General features: G+C 34.2%; 1 protein-coding gene and 1 long non-coding RNA gene across 27 annotated transcripts in view; both read right to left on the bottom strand.

Annotated features, from left to right (window-relative positions):
• NRXN1 (neurexin 1) overlaps positions 1–12482 on the bottom strand; it is a 1145126-nt gene that overhangs the window by 836857 nt on the left and 295787 nt on the right. The gene's annotated exons all lie outside the window — the stretch shown is intronic.
• Positions 142–11998, bottom strand: LOC110741134. Its single transcript, XR_002516882.2, has 2 exons — positions 8374–11998; positions 142–2441 (listed from the first exon to the last, which is right to left on the bottom strand). It is a non-coding gene; the product is annotated as an uncharacterized LOC110741134 (long non-coding RNA).

Raw genomic sequence — 12482 nt, forward strand, 5'->3', positions numbered from 1 at the left:
GCCAGTATCTAAAGGATGACATTGAAGAAGAGTTTTTCACATTTTACCACAGGGCTCTACAAGAAGATGATCTTGCTGGTGTTCTCTTGAAACAAGTTTCCTTTTTCTCAACTCAGAGAAATGCTTTTTATGTATCATTTGTGAAAGATTCTTATGGTCTACATTTTTTTTTTTTTTTTTACATTTTCTATTGTCAGTCTGACTGGCACTGTGAAATGACATCAATATTGTCAGATTCAACCAAGAGTCATTATAACCACAATAAAATACCATGTCTCTAGAAACTATTTATTCAAGTATAAAAAGGAATCAAGCATAACTTTAACGAGATTTCTCAGACTGTGTGTCTTTGCCTGAAAGAAATGTGTTCCCTCTGTCCAGTCACTCAGAGGATCAGAGCTCTTTCCAGCTTTTTCTCACTACCTGCCTGTTGACTAGTGCAGTCTTCAAACAGATAACCAAAGACTCCCTACATCTCTCAGATGCTATGTAATTTATTGTGATGTAATGTATTGGTCTATAATTATTTCTTCAGTTTTTCGTCTACTTTGACTACAAAATCTTCACTCATCTTTCTTACTGTGATTGCATTTGCTCTGAGACTTTAAGCTTTATCCTTGACTGTGACTCAGGCAAAGTACTAATTGCAATCTTCTTTCAACCTCTGATATTGATTCCTGGCTTTATATTTTTAATCCATGCTGTACCCTGGCAGAGGGAATAGAAATTTTCAAGAAATAGCAATGAAATTAAATGTTGGCTATTACTTTCACATAATACATATTTATCTTCTTCTATATAAACAAACATATATCAACTCATAAAAAAGGACAAGAAATGGAAATAAAATGTAGGGATCAAACTGGAATGATTTCTAAAGATAGCTAGAGTTACTGATTTACTATAAAAACTAAACAGAAGTTTGCAAATCAAAAATAAGTTTATTCTGATTATTCTTTTGTAAGTCCACTGTTAGAAATTTTAAATGCACTTATATTCACTACCACATTCAGGGAAACATCTTGGTAAATAGAGATTTTAAATCAGTCAGAAAAAAAATGTTTTCCAGGAGACAGAGAAATAAAGTGAGGGATGGAGAGGTTGAGTTACCTTATTGAGACCTTGGCAAGACCAAAAGCACCAGTGATCTAGAATGGTGGCTGGTGGTTCTCAAGGTATAGTTAAGGGACAATGTGCATTAGCATCACCATAAATGTTTATTAAAACTGCACACCCAAGAACTCACCTCTGATCTATTGTGTCAGACTGAGAGTGAAATCTGGAAACCTTCATTTCAAAGATACTTCCCCCAGGTGATTGTGCAACCAAATTAGAGGATTTTTCACAGCTATCAATTTATAAATAAGCGATACAGAATTAGAAAGTGAAAATAAAGATGCAAACCAGCTTGTACATTAAAAATTCTTCTTATCCAGTTGCATGATTTGTATTAGGCATGCCTTGTTTTCTTTTGGCTGTTGGGATGACGGGCCCAGTTATCTTGTATCTTGTCTATATGCTGTTACTGTCAGAGAAAAGGTGAATTTAAGTCTTATTTGAAATGTCTGCCTTCATCTGGGTCGTAAAAGTTAGGTGTGACCTTTAAGTACTTCATAGATTCTAAAAATATGTCAGTTTCACATACATATATATACATGACCAATGTGCTTTGGGCTTATATATATCACCTCTCAGGCTGGATATAAAACCACATGTACTTTCTTAATGTAAAATGAAGTAGAAAGGTAAATATTTTAAGATGTAATTTGTTCCCCATATTTTTACATGCATGTGCCTATATATATATGAAAAAATTTGTGGTTTTCTTCCCAGAATAAAGAAAAAAAAAATAAGTAAAAAGGAAAGAAGTTGTCAACTGAATGAAAGGAGAGAAAATAAATTTCTGGGAATGTACTGTTCCCAACTCAATGTTCTCAGCCAGCAATTGAGAATTATAATTACTATTAGAATAAAAATACTTCAGGCCAGCCCTGAAGTCAGTGATCAGCTGCTAAAAGGAGCAACAGTTATCAACATCATGAGAATAACAGTAGTAACAAAGCAAAGCAATGCGGTCTGTGCTTTTTACTGAATGAAGCATCAGGTATTTAGATCATGTCTTCTTTCTATAATTTTGCACTTGTTTTGAATTATAGATAATTATGTACTTACAATATTGGTTTATATGTTTTATGGAAGGAAAGAACTCCTAGCTTTAATGTAAAATAGAGCAATACTGACTTGACCCCAATTTTCCTTTAAATCCATATCTCAAATTATTTTAAATGTGAAGTAAAGACTACCTGTGTCAATGCAACACATATTTTTGTAGATCTTTGTTCCTTGTTGTCCACCACTTCCGTGTACTATATCCCTCTCACATCTGCTTTTATATCTATAGCATCCGGCTCACTTATGATCCATGATACTTCCAAATTAAACTAAGAAATAGAGGCAGAGAAGCTGAATGTACAAAACAGAAAGTTTGATCTCAGTAGACTTTCTTCCAATACACTGCGTTCTGTTTTCTGATTCACATTCAATGATTTGTGTATTGTAACAACTAGCTCAGATTCCAGTGTGGCCAGTACTCTCAAAACCAGACACTATTCCTAACCAAAAATATGGCAAGCTACCCCATGAACAGAATTATTAATGTAACTGTCATGTCATTCACTGACTGAAATATCTAATGAGGAAAAGGTTCTATTAAATATACTATAAATAAGCATTTAACATTTGGAGCTTTAAATGATACAACAGGGAAACATTTGAGTAGACTGAAATCTATTTTTATTGTTGATTGAATCAGCAGTTTGTGAGGCTGCCAGGCAATGGATCAGCCTTATAGAAAAATCAAATTTAATTGGATTAATTCATTGATGAAAACAAACAAACCCAAGACAAGTAAAAGTTGGGAAATAATTTATTTTTATTGCTCACATTATAGACTGAGCCAAACTTGTGTTAAATTATTTAATCTGTGGTTTTTTTTTTTTTTTGATTATAACAAATGAGAGAAAACAAAAAACAACCTTCCTAATGATTGCTGCATTTGGGATGGCAAATAAGCATTAAGTGATTAATGCCCAATAGTGACCAATAAATAATTTAGTTACCTCTGTAGACTTTTCTGTTGTCTTGTAATATTTTGTTTCTTTAGATATATAATACAATTGTCCTTAATAATGAAAAAGTAAATACAACCATGATTTATTATTTTATTGGATGACCAGAAGCAACTCTTGTATAAGGACACCAATGTGGAGGGAGAATTGGCATGATCTTCCAAATTTGCTGATTTTGGAGAAGATTAATATTTGATAATACAGTCTTGATAATGGTCGACCATTGAAAAGAGGTTAAAGGCAAGCAATTTTCAACAAGTTTATTCAATGGTTCATAAGGATATTTCTAAGAATGGAAATTGAACTTAATTAGCAAAGATTCTAGTTTTAAACTATACATAAAATGTATTTTTTAAATCCTCTACTTAAAAACTCTATTTTTTTTCACATTCGTATACTAGCAAATATATGTGTGGGAGGTATAGTTCTGAGATGTTTATGTTTCATAGTTCATTTGCCTTAACTATTAAAAGTTATTCTTAAAGTACTTGAAGCCAGAAGGTCTAAACCAGGGGTGATTTTGCCCCCCAAGGGACATGTGACAACATCTCAAGACAATTTTGGTTGTCACAACTAAGGAAGTGCTATTGGCATCCAGTGAGTAGAGGTCAAGGATACTACTAACCATCCTATAAGACACAGGACAGGCCCCTATGTCAAAGAATTCTGAGGCCCCAAATGTCTACCATGCCAGTCTTCAGAAACCCTGTCCTAACCTTTTACATTTGACCTTATTTTCAAATAAATTTCTTAGTTCAGAGGAAGCACTCTTTGAAAGTGGCAACAGAATGTTGCATGCTGATAGTGCCTCTCTTGCCCAGTGCTGCTGGATGGGTACTGCATTTAAACTAGTTAATGTGAATCCAGAAAAAAACAAGGGCAGGTCATCATTCAAGATAAAATGACAAACATGAAACTTCAATAGCCCTCAGTGTTGCATTGCTTTCTTTGTCTTTCTATGACAATAAATATCACATGTATGATTATTTTGTTTCTGTTAGGTGTGAAGATAGAATTCTAATGAACCATCAAATATCATAAAAAAGGGAATGAGAACAAGCACCTGGCTCAAAGGTCCACTGCCTGCTCATATAAGGTCCTAAATTCACTCTGGTAGTCTATATAAAACAAATGAGCTGTAGAAAAATGCTTTTTCTGGCCATGTACCTATGACTTAAAACATTTCTCACCAGGAAAAAAAAATAAAACAAACATACCCACATAACCCCAAAAAACAACAAAACTCTCTCTCTGTTGGCTAAAATGGCAGACACATTTTAAAGTATGCAGAGCATACATTTCAGTACTAAATTATTGCAAGTAAGTCAGTCCAGAGAATGAAATATACAGGACTTCAACATATCCAAATGTCAATGAATAACAAGTAGTTGAAAGACCAGCCTTTTAATATGCACCAAGACCAATTCTTGGGCTACAATATACCTATGCAAATTAAACAAAATCAACTTAATGTGAAGCAGGTATTGAAGGTACTCTATTAACTATCTCCACTTAGCTCTTAGTGAAATGGTGTTAGACTTTTCTCCTTAACTTTTAGAAGCTTAAAGAAAAGGCAGAATTTTACACTTCTCAGAGTTAATAGGCTTTTCATTTATTGCCAATCTTAAGTAAAAATTCACAAGTAGAAAGATGCCAAAACATATTTGTCTCTCTGGATACCTTTGTAATTTTTTTTTTTTTAATTTCACCAAATCAATATTTACATATTTTATATTTTCACTTACACTTTTTATATGCTAAAAATTGTTTTTTATAATGCACTTAATGGCTTACAAAGATTCACACAAATGGCAAAGAAAAAAATAAATCTAAAAATGTACTGAAATGTACCAAGAAAAGAAAAAGAGAAAATAGGAACAATGAGATGGAGACAGAAACAGGGGCACACAATTTACAGTCCTGGAGACTCACTTGTAGAAGCCACTGGGAATTTTGAAAATGTCAAATTATATTTCAATAAATAACTAGAAAATATGAGCTCAGAATATACCATATTCCGTATCCTAAGATATTGCAGTCCCTCATTTTGGTAAAACTATTGATTGCCTTTTATTTGCCCTGTCCTGTCTTTAAAAATAAATACCCTATTGTAATTCAATAACTCTCTTTATCTCAGCTATGCTATGTCCCTCAATTAGTCCCATACCCAAATGGCTCACAAATACACAGCACTCTTTTCTTAAGTCCAGATCCACATATTCACCTACCTATTTGGCATCTTTTGTTATATAACCTCAAGATATCTCCATTGTTATTGATAGCTCCCTCTGCTTCATTCTATAACCTATACATCTATTGTACTGCCAGCTTTCCATTTTTACTATCTTCATCCAGGTCCAAGACATTATGAAAGGAACTACTGCAATAGCTTTTTAATGGGCTCTCAGACATTCACTCCAAAAATCCCCTAATCTGTGAAAGCAAATCTGGTCATATTAGCTCTTCATAAAATCTTGCATAGTTTTCCTCTGCAATTTTAAAATAAAAACAAACTCTTTAATATGGCCAAAAAGTCTTGACTTGGTCTTGAAACAAAATACAATTCCAATCACATTTCAACCCCCCTGCTTCCTGTATTTCAGCTACTATGGAACTTCGTTTCCACTCTCGCGGCTCCACTCTACAACAGAATCTTTGAACATGCTATGTTTCCTCTACATTTAACATCCTTTTTTTCCTTTACATTAAACATCTTGTCTCCTTTCACTCCATTAATCTTTCCGATTTCATCACAAATGCCATTTCTTTAGAAAAGTTTTCTCAGATCCCTTTACTAGGCCCAAGCTGCCTAAGGAAGTCTCATAGAGTTCCATGGTCCTCTCTCTTCTTCCTGACATAGATGCAATTTTGTGTTTGTTTGTGGAATGCCCTAGTGTCTTTATGCTTCACAAGGATACTGATATGGCTTGGCTGTGTCCCCACGCAAATTTCATCTTGAATTGCAGCACCCATGATTCCCATCTGTTATAGGAGGGACCTGGTGAGAGATAATTGAATCATAGGGGTGGTTTCCACTATGGAAACTAGTTCTTGTGGTAGTGAATAAGTCTCACAAGATCTGACAGTTTTATAAGGAGATAAACCCCTTTTGCTTGGTTGTCATTCTCTCTTGTCTGCTGCCATGTAAGACATACCTTTTGCCTTCTGCCATGATTGTGAGGCCTCCCCAGATACGTGGAACTGTGAGTTTGTTAAACTTTTTCTTTATAAATTACCCAGTCTTGGGTATGCCTTTATCAGGAGCATGAAAATGAACAAATACAGATACGAAAGAGGGCTGAAACCATGCCTTTATTTTTGCTCATTACTAGGCCCTCAAGTCTAATGCCCATTCTTGGCACTTAATGTCTGCCCAACAAATACTTGCCAAATGAATAAACGGATATTATATCTTGAATTAAGAATGATAAAAGTCAGCTGGGTGTAGTGGCTCACCCCTGTAATCCTAACACTTTGGGAGGCTGAGGTGGGTGGATCACCTGAGGTCAGGAGTTTGAGACCAACCTGGCCAATATGATGAAACCCTGTCTCTACTAAAAACACAAAAAAATTAGCTGGGCATGGTGGTGTTAGCCTGTAATCCCAGCTAAGGCAGCCTGGACAACAAAAGTGAAACTCCGTGTCCAAAAAAAAAAAAAAAAAAAAAAAAAGATTGATAAAAGTCAACTATTTGAGATGTTGGTGCTAATTTCTGAACCAGTGATACATTGTGTAGAAAGGCACATAATGGCATTAATGGTCAGTGTTTGAAAATTATTAAAAGGATAACATAATGCCCCAAGACCAATAACAAATTCTTACATATGGAACTCTTATGGTACTGTTTATACACATGGTTTATTACTCCAGATACTCTATGGGACAGAGGGTATTATTCTCCTTTTTATCAAGAGAAAACTGAGCTTAAAAAAGATGAGTAACTTTCTCAAAGTCTTTTAAAATGCAAATGATAGAGCTGGGATTTGAACCCAGGTTGTAGTCATTTCAAAGTCCGTGACCTTTAACCTCCATGCTGCATAGCATTAGTAGTGTCTAAATTTAGGTGACTATTTGGGGGAGGAGGTCATGAATTTTCTTTTTAATCTTAATAATCTGCATTCATTTAATAATTTTGGATGATCGCCCTCTATAATATTGTTGTACATTTCATGTAAATATATCAGGGTAAACTTTGCAATTTTTAAAATCACTGTATTAACTATAAAATAGGGTCACTCAATGAAAGTCATTTATGAATATGACCAAAGATTTCATTATAAAAACACCCACTGCCAGTAGCCCAAAAACATTATAACAATGCTCTCGTGTGGAAAAAAGTATTTCTCTTAAGAAAGACCTTTATTCTATTTTTAAAATCAATGGCACAAAAATTTTCTCAGAAAACACTAAGGAATATCAACCAATCAAAGACACAAAGGTTTATTAAGGAAGGTTTATGGAAAGCGAATGTTCTCCAAATATGCAAATCCAAAAAGGAAGGACAAGGCAAGGTGAACCCTATCTGCAGATAGCACAGAGTAACTCAATAATCACAGAGTAATTGTGACTGTTTCAAGAACTGTGTTTTAGATCATGTTAACTTGAGGAAAAATAAATAAATCTTGCTTAATTCAGTGAAATTGCTGGTTTTATGAAGAACTTATTGTGGGCCAATATTTTATAATTCAATACTAGTGATACACTGGGCAAATTTTCTCATTAATGACACTCCATGATCACACTGCATAAATGTTCCACTGACCCTAACTTATTTGCTACTGACCTCCATAGTTTGCTGGAAGTAGCAGTTGTGTATTATTCCAAATTTAAAAAGCAAATTTCTATTTCAAAGGACAGATCTGTGACTGCCTTTAAATAATACAAACCCATTTAATATCTAATTTATTCAGAACTGAAATACTGTCACACAAAAAGCTCTACTTTTCTTTTTCAGTAACAGTATGGAAGCTGTGATTTCTAAGCAATAATAGAAGAATACTTCAGTCTCTCAGGCATTACAGTAAGCAGAGAATGCATGAGGTCTTTTGTGGAAATTGGTAGATAATGGCAGCTCTTCTGAAATCTCACACTTTTTTTTTTTTTATTGGCAATACAATAAAATCTTTAAATTTGGGGAGTGGGAGGAGGAAATGTTTCAATAATCACATATTAAAAATAACTTGCTAAAGAAAGGCCTTGAGGCTCTCAAATATACTTAGAACAAACAAGCAAATTTATCCTGTACCTGGGAAGACAAAAGCCTCACAATCACGATGTTAAAAAGCAAGCACCTTGGGCTCCAGAGGTTAAAGGGTAGCATCCTGATGCCATAATTAGGCAACTGGATGCACAGTGAGAAGAGTTCTGGAAGGGCAATTAGAATTGTCACCAGTTCCATCCTGGATACATCACTAAGTGTCTCTAAGCCTTAGTTTTCTTGTCTTTGAAGATTTGGTTTGGCTCAGTGCTCTCTTAGGCCTAGTCTAGAATTCAAGATTCTAAACTCTCAGCAGGCATTTTTTTTTACCTACCAAGAAATATGAAATGAGACTCCACATTTTTGAGTCCTAATTCCCAGACAATGTTGATAATTTTTATATCATTGTATGTCATAAATCTGTAGATGTCAAAACTTCTTACAAATCCTTATGATTATGGATTTTCTAATAGCACAGTAGAAATCGACCAAGGGCATTGGGTTAATTGAAGATATTTTATTAGCGAGACTTACTTTTTGATTAAAAAAACATACCTCCACTATGCAAAGTGACTGAAAACACAAAATACTAGTCACAAAGTGAAATATAACTCCATTTCTTTTAAATACTTCTGCACCCTATCCATTTAAAAATATTTGGATGAACCACATAAAATGTCAATTATGCATCAATTTTTTACTTAAGCAAACCTGCAATTGTATACATTTTAAACTGAATGAATTTGTTTGTATGTGTGTATAACATGAACTAAAATGCTAGATAATTCCAATAATCAACATGACATCCTGCATTATCAGACCTTACTAAATAAAACAAGTTTTTATCAGTTACTTACTCTATTTCATTGGTCTTACTCTATTCCATAATGGCACAGTTTAAATCAATGTTTTATTTTTATATTATCATTTTCCTAATTGTACAGAGCAGGAAGGGAATTTTAACATTGTCTTGATTATTTTATAGGAAGTATGACAAATTATGTATGTATCTTGTCCAATGGGGCATACTATGAAGATGGGCTAAAGTCTTTTGGGGCTTAAAAACTTAGTACATCAAAAGGAAATTTGTGGAGTTATTCAGGCATATGTCTTTTATAGCCATTGAAACATAATAGAATTTGGTTACCTTTATGGTTACTTCAAATCCTGAAAAAAAAAAAAAAATCTGTGATTTAAAAAATCAATTGGCAGAATAAGCATTGTCATCAATTGATGCTGATTTCTCTAAGCTCCTTAGCCTTTATGTCACTTCTACTCATATAAGGGATGCTTTGTATATTTCTCAGGCAAGGTTCTCATTGTATTTTGTTTTGTTTTTAAAATCTAAGTAGCTTTGAAAATTGTGCTATTGTTCCATCTATTCTTCCTTTCCAATTTTGTTAGGCATTTAGTGATTGTGGACTTTGGTGGAAACTTATCCATTGCTCAGATCCGGGGATATGAGTCTTGATTAGCCGAGACATTCCTGGTAGTGCCCTTCTGATGCCTGTGACTGGTTTAGGAAAGGGCCAATGACACTGGAGGAAAACTGCTGGGGAAATTATGGGAAAGGTTCTCATTTGAAACATACACCCAGCATCCTAGTTTATCTAAGGATGCAGTTATATGAGGATGCAATGCATCAAACTACTGCACCCATTTTATGATCACAATGGGACATGATCAAGGGCAAAAGCCAATATGCTGAAGATGGCAGAGTGAAGATGGCTAGGTTCTAAAGAACCTGCTGTCAAACTACCTGAGCTTTGGATTTTTGGTTGTGTGACCTAATAAACTGGAGTATTTTCTCCTTAAAGAGAAAGATCACATTTCTGTGTGTGTGTGTGTTTGACTCTGTGAATATGTGTGCCTTGTACTTAGATAAAATGATCAATAAGATATTAATGCTGATTTTTTTAAATGAGTTTTTTCTTCCAGTATTTCTTTATTGGCAGAATTAAAGTCGGTTATAATTTTCCCCACTTTTTATGTATGTTCCTATATTTAGTGTAGGAGGGTTAAAAGGACAAGGAGGAAGGAGGAGGCAAAAAGATGGAATAAAAATTCATTTTGGAATCAGAAATTGATTACTAAGAATAGTGACTTGAAGCAATTCTCTTTTGGAGTATCCGTCATAATCAATAACTTCCCACAGCTTGGTTCATGAACCTTATTTTTAGTTGAAATAGTAACAAAGGAAACAATTAGAAATGATCACCAACCTTTTCATGCATTAATGCCAGTGCAAATTAACTCCTACCACTAAAATTACTCCTTCTGTCTGTCAAAATCTGTGAAGGCTGTGACTTACTGCACTCACGGCATAATTGTGTCTCCCTGCCTGCATAAAGCTGACACATAAAATCAATATTAATTTAAAAAAATCAAAATTGTCCTCATTATCTTATTTGGCTGTCTCTCCAAAATAGGGTTACCATTTATGACAGAATAAAACAGAGTCTGGACTTAAATGATTGCTCCTGCCAAATAATAAATGATCCATTTATTGGTTGGATCTATTAATAAGTATCTATTTGTCTAAGGATGAAGTTACGCATAGTGTAACTGTGAAAAAGGACCCAGTGTCTAACTATAAATTCTTCTGGAATATCTATGACACTTCGCCATGGATATATTTTTGTTCTACACATCTGTATTCTCTATTCTCTCCCCTGCCCGAATGTTCCTAATACAAGAATAGTCATTTATATCAGAAGTTCAGGGTCACTGTGCCCTGCAAAATGTATATAATTTATTTGCCATTTTATAGTTTCTATTAAAATGTATACAATTTTAAGATTTATTATTATCACACAATTATTTTAATGAAAAAATAGTGGGTTCCTAAAACATTGAGAGAAATATGTGAGCTCAGGAGATTTCTCATGTTCATCAGGAGGGTTTGCAAATTTGTGCCCCAGTGTATGATGTTTCATGATACTTCCTTTTCCTTTCCACTCCATTTTCTTCATGCTGGCTTTTCACAGAGCACCTTAATGAATAAAATGACAACAATTCCAGAGAATGTTACCATCACTAGGATGATTTAGTCTGGAATCCTAACCCTAATTATCTCAAACCCATTGACCCCCAGAAACAAAAATCATAGGGTTAGTTTCTTCTGTTCTTTCCTGCTCCCAGTGATGCTTTATGACCATCTCTGAGAACTGGGAGTCCACATGATGTGAGATATTTTCTTATTACCATCAAAACTCATTCAAACAATATTCACTTTAATAAGTTGGTGTTTACTTGCCACCAAATATCGAGAACTCACAACAAGAAAAAAGAATTAAAAAGGAAAAGAAAATAAAAGAAATATAGGTGGTTTATGAATATTCAATCAATCACTTTCAAGCATAGGTAATTTTATCACTAATTTTGTCCCAGTTTAACAGTTTATGCTCAAGATATAGTAAAATGAAGTATAGCTTAAACATTTGACTAAATGCTTCAAAGAGAAAGAAATGTAACTTTGATAATTATATACATTTACATATATATATTTTTTTCTTTTCTGCCCTTAAATTGCCACTTATACATAGAATACATCACTTCTGCTATCCAAATGATTTGGTTTGCTTTACAGAAACCCAAGTTTAGCACTTTGGGAAGCTGAGGCGGGTGGATCACAAAGTCAGCAGTTCAAGACCAGCCTGGCCAAGATGGCAAAACCCTGTCTCTGCTAAAAATACAAAAGTTAGCCAGGCATGGTGACAGGCACCTGTAATTCCAGCTACTCAGGAGGCTGAGGCAGTAGAATCGTTTGAGCCCAGGAGGCGGAGGTTGCAGTGAGCCAAGATCACGCCACTACACTTCAGCCTGGGTGACAGAGTGAGACTCTGTCTCAAAAAAAAAAAAAAGTAAAGAAAAAAAAAAAAAAAAAAACAAGTCTATATGATTGTAGGCAAATTATTTCCTTTCCTTATCTCAGTGTTCTAATTCATGAAATAAGCATAATAATAATACTCATCTAATAGATCCCTTGAGAGGACTGAGTGCTCAATAAATGTTAGCTGTTACTATTAATAAATAATAACACTGGCAGATTCCAACACTCAGGCATATAGACAATAACTTCAGGAAATATTCTCCACAACATTACCTACTTCTACATTTTCACATTAAAGGTGAGAAAAATTGATTTTTGAAGGTCA

This window comes from Papio anubis, chromosome 14 (assembly GCF_008728515.1).
Source record: "Papio anubis isolate 15944 chromosome 14, Panubis1.0, whole genome shotgun sequence".
Taxonomy (NCBI): Eukaryota; Metazoa; Chordata; class Mammalia; order Primates; family Cercopithecidae; genus Papio; species Papio anubis.